The 10,000-nt window shown below is 43.2% G+C and overlaps 1 pseudogene; it reads right to left on the reverse strand.

Moving 5' to 3' along the window:
* Positions 1 to 2,421: 2,421 nt before the first annotated feature.
* Positions 2,422 to 10,000, reverse strand: part of LOC119900102 — a 19,937-nt pseudogene continuing 12,358 nt past the window's right edge.

The following is a 10,000-nucleotide window of genomic DNA, read 5'->3' on the forward strand; positions in this document are numbered from 1 at the left end:
ATATCTCATATTGCTTTCTATTTATTGTGGGAGAAAACTGATTTCAATAAGATGCAGACAAACCGAGCCACAAGATGCTGGCATCTCCCTGACACAGTGATCTGCCTATCTTGTTCTCTTTAGATCAAATGTTACCTTACATCATAGAGTGTCACAACCTATCTGTGACACAGTCTGTTCCGATAGTGGTTATAAGTATTCATCTGGTCTTCATCCAAATCAGGACAGACAAGCAGACATCGTCTGCTCTCAGACAAACACTGAATGCCTCAGAGAATTTGCTTCACTGAAAATTTCATCAACAGAATGAAATGCCCAAGTTGTTCAAATATGATTAAAAAAAACGTGCGTTGTGGAGAACACCCCATGGGAACAAAATGTGTACATACACTCACCTAAAGGATATTAGAAACACATACTAATACTTTGTTTGACCCACTTTCGCCTTCAGAACTGCCTTAATTCTACGTGGCATTGATTCAACAAGGTGCTGAAAGCATTCTTTAGAAAGTTGGCCCATATTGATAGGATAGCATCTTGCAGTGATGGAGATTTGTGGGATGCACATCCAGGGCACGAAGCTCCCGTTCCACCACATCCCAAAGATGCTCTATTGGGTTGAGATCTGGTGACTGTGGGGGCCATTTTAGTACAGTGAACTCATTGTCATGTTCAAGAAACCAATTTGAAATGATTGGAGCTTTGTGACATGGTGCGTTATCCTGCTGGAAGTAGCCATCAGAGGATGGGTACATGGTGGCCATAAAGGGATGGACATGGTCAGAAACAATGCTCAGGTAGGCCGTGGCATTTAAACGATGCCCAATTGGCATTGGGGCCTAAAGTGTGCCAAGAAAACATCCCCCACACCATTACACCACCACCACCAGCCTGCACAGTGGTAACAAGGCAGATGGATCCATGTTCTCACTCTGTTTACGCCAAATTCTGACTCTACCATCTGAATGTCTCAACAGAAATCGAGACTCATCAGACCAGGCAACATTTTTCCAGTCTTCAACTGTCCAATTTTGGTGAGCTCTATCGGCTTGAATCGTCGCCCCATTCTCCCCTCTGACCTCTAGCATCAACGAGGCATTTTCGCCTACAGGACTGCTGCATACTGGATGTTTTTCCCTTTCACACCATTCTTTGTAAACCCTAGAAATGGTTGTGCGTGAAAATCCCAGTAACTGAGCAGATTGTGAAATACTCAGACCGGCCGGTCTGGCACCAAAAACCATGCCACGCTCAAAATTGCTTAAAATCACCTTTCTTTCCCATTCTGACATTCAGTTTGGAGTTCAGGAGATTGTCTTGACCAGGACCAAAAATGCATTGAAGCAACTGCCATGTGATTGGTTGATTAGATAATTGCATTAATGAGAAATTGAACAGGTGTTCCTAATAATCCTTTAGGTGAGTGTATTGTTACTCTCAATTCAGTACAGAACCTATTCCCTTTAATATCTCTTACATTTATAATCTTCCTTAGCAGCCCTGAGTAAAGCACACAGACAAAGAGAGAATGGGTTCCTTCCTTATATAAGTAGTTGGGCCAAAAAGGTTCACAACACAATCTCTATCTTTGTCTTTCTCTCCATTCAGTCCTGAACCAACTACAAACATTCCTCGACAACCATGGCATCCAGGAGAAGTTTCAGTTTGGCTTTAAATCACGTCATAGTACAGAAACAGCACTTTTAAGGGTTTTTAATGTTCTCCTTTAACGGTGGATTCAGGTAACTCTGCTGTTCTGGTGCTTCTAGAACTGACTGCCGCCTTTGACACTGTGGATCACACAATCCTTTTATCTCGCCTTGAACACTGTGTAGGTACTGCCTTAAAATGGTTTCAGTCATACCTGACTGGTTTCTCTGTTCATTTAGCTGAACACTCTTCGTCAGCTGCTCCTCTCACTTGCGGGGTCCCCCAAGGCTCTGTTCTGGGCCCCATCCTCTTTTCACTGTATAGTTTCCTATGGGTTCCATTTTCCAGAAACAGAACATCTCAATCACTGTTTTGCTGATGATGTCCAAATTTACTTGCCTATGAAATCCATAACTAAAGATTCTGTGCAGGCATTGTTAGGAGGTAAAAACCTGGATGGCGTTAAACTTCCTAGGACCACCAAAATGATTACAATTCATCATGAGGGGGACATGAATTTATGTACTAAATTTCATAGAAATCCACCCTGTAGTTGTTGAGATATAGTGTGGACCGTCCTACACACCACCATTGCCATCCCTACAGCCATGCCGCTAGTGTGGCTAAAATTCTTCCTGATTTCATATTCTACTATTTCATACATTTAATTAATTCAACTTCATCATCTATTTTGTTTTTATTGCACTATTTACGATTCAACCCACTCTCTCATTTGTCTCCCTGTCTCTGCATCCATCTCTACACCCTCACCCTCTTTCACTCCATCTCTGCAGTGTTGGATGTCGGCCATCTTGCTCCCAGTGCTGTTGTTCAGTAACGAAGCTAATGGTGGCACCTCCATCAAAGGCCACCGAGCCACTCCGCCATTGGCTGTCCACCAGAGCCTTTACTTGGATTGGCTGGTTGGCAGGGGTCTTGTAGCTTTCCTGTTCCCTCTGACCTTCCCTGCTGAACCCGAGGTTCTGACCAGCCTAACCACATACACACACAGATATGCTTGTATATTCACGGGCATGTGCAAGATGCATATAAAAAACCTAAATCATATATCTACTACTAGTCTGACTGCTTTAATTTGATTAAAGCTATTTTACAGCAGAACAAAGAATTTACCTTAAAGGAAAATGAAACTTAATGTCTCATAGAAAGAAAAACAGCTTTTCATCACAAAGAAATGGTTAATGATATGGAATATCAGAAAAAAAGTCAAGAGACAAACACCCTTGAGGGGTAGTAACTGCTTCCAACACAAAGACAATTAAGATTCATCATCAATTAACATTCATCTTCAGAGATCCCTCCACCATCAGAAGAGTTACTCCCTAATCAAAATCTTAACGCCATCCAAAACATCAGCCTAGCTTTTGATTAAACTAAGTCCAAAATCCATCCCCATAAGCATGCACTCCTCAAAGAACTACAACGGCAACAAATACCACCCAAAAAAAACTTTGATTCCCGCCTCCGCCGTCTCTCTCTTGCTCTCTCCATTTTTAACAGCCCCCTTCGTTATTTTCTCCATCCATCAAAGGAGGCAGAAATTATTAATGAGAGCCTCCCTGTTCTTTCTGCATTATGCATGAGAGCCTTGCCTCTGAAAGCAGAGGGTAACGGGGGGGGGGGTGGACAGAAGGGGAGGGGCTACGGGTCACACACACGCATACACACACACACACACAACACCCCGCCTCTCAGGGTCAGTGACCTACGCCCACAAAGCCAAAAAAATTAATTAATGGCTCCCTGGCTAAATCAGAACATTTAAAAAAGTAGTACCTTCAAAACAAATGGAAGCCAAAATCAGACTGTGTGTGTGTGTACACTTTCTCCAACAGACATTCATGCATAAACTTTTGGGCTTGTTGTGTTTAAACCCGCTGAGATTTCTTGCAACTCTTCAAAATCTCTTCCAGTGTTTACCCTTGCATGCAAAATTTTTTATTTATTAATTTTTTTTAAATGGTACCACTCTGTGTCCCTGCTGGCTGTTTGGGATAAAAGCCTGCTATTTCTCCCACTTCCAATTTCACTCCTACCTCCTCAAATTGCTCGTTCACCTTTTGTCTTTGGCTCTTTCCTTATTCTCCCCTCACTCGTTTCTTTCCTGTATCCATTCCTTGCTCTCTCTAACCACATGTGCATACGTGTATACATGTTGTGTATATACGTATAGTTGAGGGGTGGTAAGAGAAGGGGTGGGCATATTAGATTGCACGCAAAAAAAAAAAAAAAAAAAAATGCTATGAAAAACTGGTAAGGAGGGAGGAGACAATGAAGAGACAGGTAGAAATTATAGGCCAGCAAAGAGTAAGAGAATTGTATTGATGCATGTCCCACAAAGTGTCCCTTTCTTCCCACCCCTCTACAGAACCGATGGCCTTACTCTGGCTTATTCTCCTCTGGCATCTTTTTACGCGATGATCCTTCATCCGTTTACAGCTGTAAGAGCTGAGATTAGTTCACCTCTCCACCTCTTTACGTACTGTCCCTCCTTCCCCTCTGTCTCTTTCAGCTTCCTCACTGCCCCTGTATTTCAGGAGCGCACTCAGCACTCAAACAGATGTAAAACAAGAAAAGATTGCAAATGAGGCACAAAAAAAAGAAAATCCAACCCCAAAACATTTCATTACAGAGACAAAATAAACATTTCAGCAGTCAAGCTATTGTCAGTGTCCACAATTACGAAATGTTTCTGCATAATTGGTGACTTTTTATATCCTTCTGAGTGTGGAGGAAAACCATTTGAAGTGAATTCCGAATTATTGCACTTGGCAGTGCGTACCAATTAGATTGCAGTAGAGTGAGCACTAATGAACAATCTAATGTAATTTCTTTTTTCTTCTTCTTTTACCTCTTTATTACTACCCCCTACCTGCATTTCCATACACTGTCATATAAAGTAAATTTATTTCTACCCACTTCAGGTCTAGAAAGAGAACTCTGGCCCTGCCTTGTGTCCAAGCTGAAAAGTCAGCTTGGACCATTTGGTGTTTTTCACATTGATAGAGTCTGACCAGCTATCGTTATTTCTACTACTCTGTCAAAAAACAAAACAAAACTACACCACAAATAAATACTGATAACTGCAGTCTTCCCTCTTTGTGTGTGCGTGTGATAGTACTTGGGTTGTGCCGTGCCCTGCGGTCCTGTTACGACTGTGTGCGTGCCAGCAGAGCCCTCTCCTCCTCTCAGCTGCTATTTTTGCCCTGTTCTTATGTAAGCTGCTCCTGACGCGCTGGAGACAGAGGCAGAGTACGGAGTTGGGATGGTGAGAGCATCCCCAGCAGCCACACACATACACTTGCCTGCACGTGCAAACACACACACACAAACACAGAAAATATATACACTAAGGGGAGTTAATATGTGACATATGCAAACATACAGAGCAAAACAGTAAGTGATGCTCTGCAGGCTGTCAGATGGTCCACTACATACACAGAGGCCTCCTTAAACCAACAGCGGAGCTGTGCGTGCCTTGGCAGCAGTCCTGTGCATGTGTGTGTCTGTATATGACTAAGGTGTACAGGCACATCATGTAGATTACTGCAGTAACTATCGCCATCTCTTTTTAAAATCTGTTTTATCTCCCTCCTTAGCTTCCATTTTCTCTACTGGAGCAGTGCTCTCTAACATGATCACTTCATGGTTCTGGGCATGTTGTCAGAGCACTGTGATTCTGGCCCTTATGCTGTTTATTTTTAGCTGCATCTAAATCTAACAAGTAGAGCTTGTTCTACTGTTGTAGTCAAATCAGTCCGAACAAGAGCAATAGTTGAACTCAGGCGTATCAAAATCTGTGACATCAAATGACAATGTTTGGTCATGAAAAAAAAAAGCCTCGATGCCCTTGAAGGTTCTAGGGCTAACTGACTAACACGCAGCTTTGGGAACAAAGTGTAATTTCTATCCAATTAACATATCATTACAATTTAAAAATGAAGTAACAGAAATATTAGCCAATGATCATTGCTCCAAATGTAATACTGATACTTTATTTATTTATTTTAACTTCTTCAATGTTCAATGTGTCAGTTTCACTTACATGTAGGCAACCTATTTGTAAGACAGTGCTGATTTTTCAAATGTTGCACATCTTATTTCAGAGTAGAAATCTTTTATTACAGTTCATTTGATTTTGTATAATGTCAACTCAATTTCCCAACAATCCCAAAGATTGTCAACAATAATATGGAGAAAATTTGGAATCTTTATCTCTATTGTATTTTTGTTTTTGGAGTTGTAACCCTCTTTGTTTTTTGCTCTCTATTCCTTAACACCATCCCCCTTCCTTTTTCATTTTATTCCTCACATATTGTTTTATTTAGTTTCTTATTTCTGAGAGTATATTTATTTCAGTGGAAGGTGAACTAGTGCACAAAAATGCCCAAAAAGGTGCTGAGAAAGCAGACTCATAAGAAAGACTTAACAGTTATAAAACATGTAACTTCAACTTAATGAAATGGATACACATAACTCAACCCCCACAGTTTGTACACACGTGCCACAATTTCCATAAATTAGTGCTGTCAGCGTGAGTGAGGGTGTAATAACTGACACCTGGTAATGAGCACACCATTCTCAGCCAATCAGTGGAGAGGGAAGGGGTTGGGTTAGAAGTGTGGGGGTGGCAGAGGTCACAGGTCAGGGGTCAAGGTCACCTCCTGCGGGTTTGGCTTTAGATGACTGGGGCATCCTTAAATTGAGGGATGTGATGACATAGGGGGACATGGGGGTAACCCAACAGGGAATTGAAGTGTGTTGCAGCCAGCTGGGGTGAAGATATATAAAAGGAATATTCATGCTCATTTTAATTGTCAGAAAGTAACTGCAGCGTGACTTGGCAGATGGAAGGCAGCTTGATGTATATTTTGTGACCTGACCCTATCCCTGCGTGCATGTGTGTGATAAGCCATTTTTACACTTGTTGTGATAAGCTATTTTTGTAAGTTAAGACAGGGTATATACCCTATGTAGCAACTACACGGTGCAGCTTACCAAAATGAAAAAAAAATTGCTCAAATGATCACAGGTTTTGGAATTACAGTTACCTATTTAATAGACCTGTAATATATCTATTTTCTACTGTGTGACTCCGCCAATGTCTACCTACAAGGGTGAGCGTGCATGTACGTGCAGACATTATTAAATGAGGACGGCTGCCTCGGCCATCTTAGCTGTGCATTTGTGTTTTTTTGTGTCTATCAGTGTACGCCTGTGATGCCTGTTCACTGACGCAGCATCAGCAGCCCACACCATAAATACTGCATGGCCTCAAAAAATAGAGAGGATGGAGGGAACAAGGAAAAGGAAGGAAAGGCGAGGAAAAGAGATGAGGAGGAAACAAAGAGCAGGGGAAAAGCCTCGGTTTTTAATATGAAGGGCGGAGGAGGGGAAGAGATGGGGGGGGGGGGGCAGGGAGGAGAGAGTGACTAAGAGATAAAAGTGGAGTGAGTGGATGCGAGTGTGTTTGTGTGATGAGCGGATGGCCTCGGGGAGCGGTCGACTCACTGCGCTGCTCTGCGGATGTGCTGACGGGCTCCAGGCCGTTTGCTCACTCACTCGCCCCTCTGCTCTACTCACAGAAAAGAGGACCGGGGGGGGGGGGGGGGGGGGGGGGGGGGGCAGGTGAGATGGGTGAGTTGGGGGGAGAGGTGGGTGAGACAATATGAGAGCGGGAAACTGGGAAAAAAATGTGGATGGGGGAAAAAGAATTGAAGGTTGGAAGAGAATAGAGGCACAGAAAAAAGGGAGAAGAGGAACAGAGGTGACCGTAGGTTTGAATAGGTTAAGGAGCAAAAAAGGGAGGGTGACTGTGGGAGCAGTAGTTGAGTAAAATAGAGTGATGAGTTGAAAGGTTGGCAGGGTAAAGAAATGGTCAGATAAGACACTTCTATCCTCCATTGGGAGCTAAGTGGACAGGGGGACACGGGGAGTGAAATGCGGCCTACGTTCTGCAACAAGGAAGCATCCAATAAACCAACTGACATGGCATTGGTGCAGCTGTGTGAAACCTCTGCATGCACAGTATGTATGCGTGCTCTGCCTATTCACGTGTGTGCACAAATGGAGTAAAGCTGTCTATGAGTAGGCACAATGAGCACTTGTGCATAAAGTGAAGTGAACAGTATGTTTGTGTGGGGATGTGTGCGCAATTGATCTGCAGTGTGTGAAAGAACAGCAAGATATATTTGCATCTCAACAGTGATCATTCCAAATACATCAAATCATGTTTTCAACCTCGATGATGAAGTAGAACTGCTGTTGCCCTCCTACATGCAGATGTCACTTTGACTGTTGAGAGTTCAAGTGTGCTCATGCACACACGTGTGAAGGTATGTTACTGACGAGTTGTCTCAACATAAGAAACTTATAATTTTGGAGTGTGTTGAATGGGGGGGTCTTTATGCAACATCCCAGGGAAGCCAGCAGATTGAGACTAGTGTTGCTGAATATGGAAAGAGGGCACACAGCAAAGGCTGCTGGGAGTTTCTGATTGGCTGCTAATGTTGCTATCCAGGCTGGGATTGGTGGAGCTGACGCAGACCGACATCACGTTGTCGGGACTAAACCCTTTTGAACTGAGGCAAAGCAGAAAGGCACTGATCTCAAAACACACACACACACACACACGCATGCATACACACTTGCACATACACACCCACACGCATTAAAAGGACGTATTTCAACTGAATATGCATCTGTACATGATAGTTCTACATGTACTCCAACATAGTGTGTATATAAAAACCACGATGTGTTGATCGTGTCAGGAGAAAATAGAATTCATTATGTTCCCGGGCTTGTCTCCATATATGATGGTCTCTAGTGAATCTGCATAGTTGAAAGGGAAAGGAGCAAACTTCCTTAATTTCTCCATTCTCTTTTAAGCTCAGCTCTAAGGTAGACAGAATAAATTGGAGCTTAAGCGTGCGTGAAGGCACAGCCAGCGGGCCTCTTTCCACCACTCCACGACACATTTGTCAAATCAGAGGAATTTCTGCTACACGTGAACCCAGAATCGGAGAAGAGAGAGAGAAACGGCAGGGATTCACATTTAAGTCACGCGCAATAAGCAACGCTCTTAGAAAAAAAACAAAAAAAACCCACGTTTATTTCAGTTTGTGGTTATTTCGGAATAAGTCGCCTGGACTTAACAGAAAAAAACAACAACTAGCGGAGTGCATAGTGAATCAGCTGCATGCTATTAATAAAACATGAGATGAGACAAGGCAGTGAGTCAGGGGAAATGCATGACTACTCTTTTGGCCTCACTGCCTTTGCCCCGTGGCATGTCGGCTCGACTCTGCGTGTGCCTTTGCCCGTAGTAAGACGTGTCTCTGCCATTGGCTATGGTGAACTGGAGAAGCATCTCTTCTGATCGGGATGATGTGGTTCTCGGATGAACCGCGATACAAATGGTTTCCTCTGCCCCCCTCCTCCCTTTTTGTCAACCCACCTCTAGTTGAACAAGTGAAGTGGAACGTGAAGAACACATGAAAACACACAGCTGATCTGTCAGCTTTTAGATGTCGTTAACTGCATAAACATGGCTGCCATTTTAGTGTATTTAGGTCACACAGTCCATGAGAAAACAACCATGACAGATGCAAAAGAGATGACAGGACTGATGCGGGCAACGCCACTGAGTGTGTGTGTGTTAGCCTGTTTTAAGGCTGAAGGTCAGGCCTATGAATCTTTGATCCATTTCTTCCTAACTTCTCATGCCCCTCCCTACATTCAATATCAGTGAGCAGAGTACCTCTTTGCTTGTCATTTCTCTCTCACACATGCATGCATACTCTCTCTCTCTCACCCCCCCCCCCCTCCTTGTGCCCTCCCGGTGCATTAATGTTCTTACATCACCTCCTCCAGTGAGCAGAGAAAACAAGAGAGCAAGAGACTCAAAGAGATGGAGAGATGGGTTATGGGGGGGGATGGGGTTCATGTCGCCGCTGGGGAGGGATTTGAGAGATGGGTGGGGAAGAGACGAAGTCATTAAGCAGAAGAGGTGAGGAGACCATGATTCAAATGCTATGAAGTGAAACATATGCAGCCCACTGTATAGAGTATGCGGTGTAAGAATATCGATCAAAACCCAACCTGAGTCACACTCTGTATAACCATGTTGAATTATTTTGGGGGGAATGTTACACCATCGCAGCAAAGTTTCACCAGTTTCCCTCGATGAACAACTTCATAATTGCCATCAAGGGTTTAAACCCACTCATGAAATGAACTATGTATAATAAGAACACTTCACACATTATTCAACCCAGAAAATACCAAATAAGTATAATAATTGAATCAGTCAGGAAGCCCATATAGC

This window comes from Micropterus salmoides, unplaced genomic scaffold (genome assembly GCF_014851395.1).
Source record: "Micropterus salmoides isolate LMB-PRFRI ecotype aquatic unplaced genomic scaffold, ASM1485139v1 Ms_hic_scaffold_1239, whole genome shotgun sequence".
NCBI lineage: Eukaryota > Metazoa > Chordata > Actinopteri > Centrarchiformes > Centrarchidae > Micropterus > Micropterus salmoides.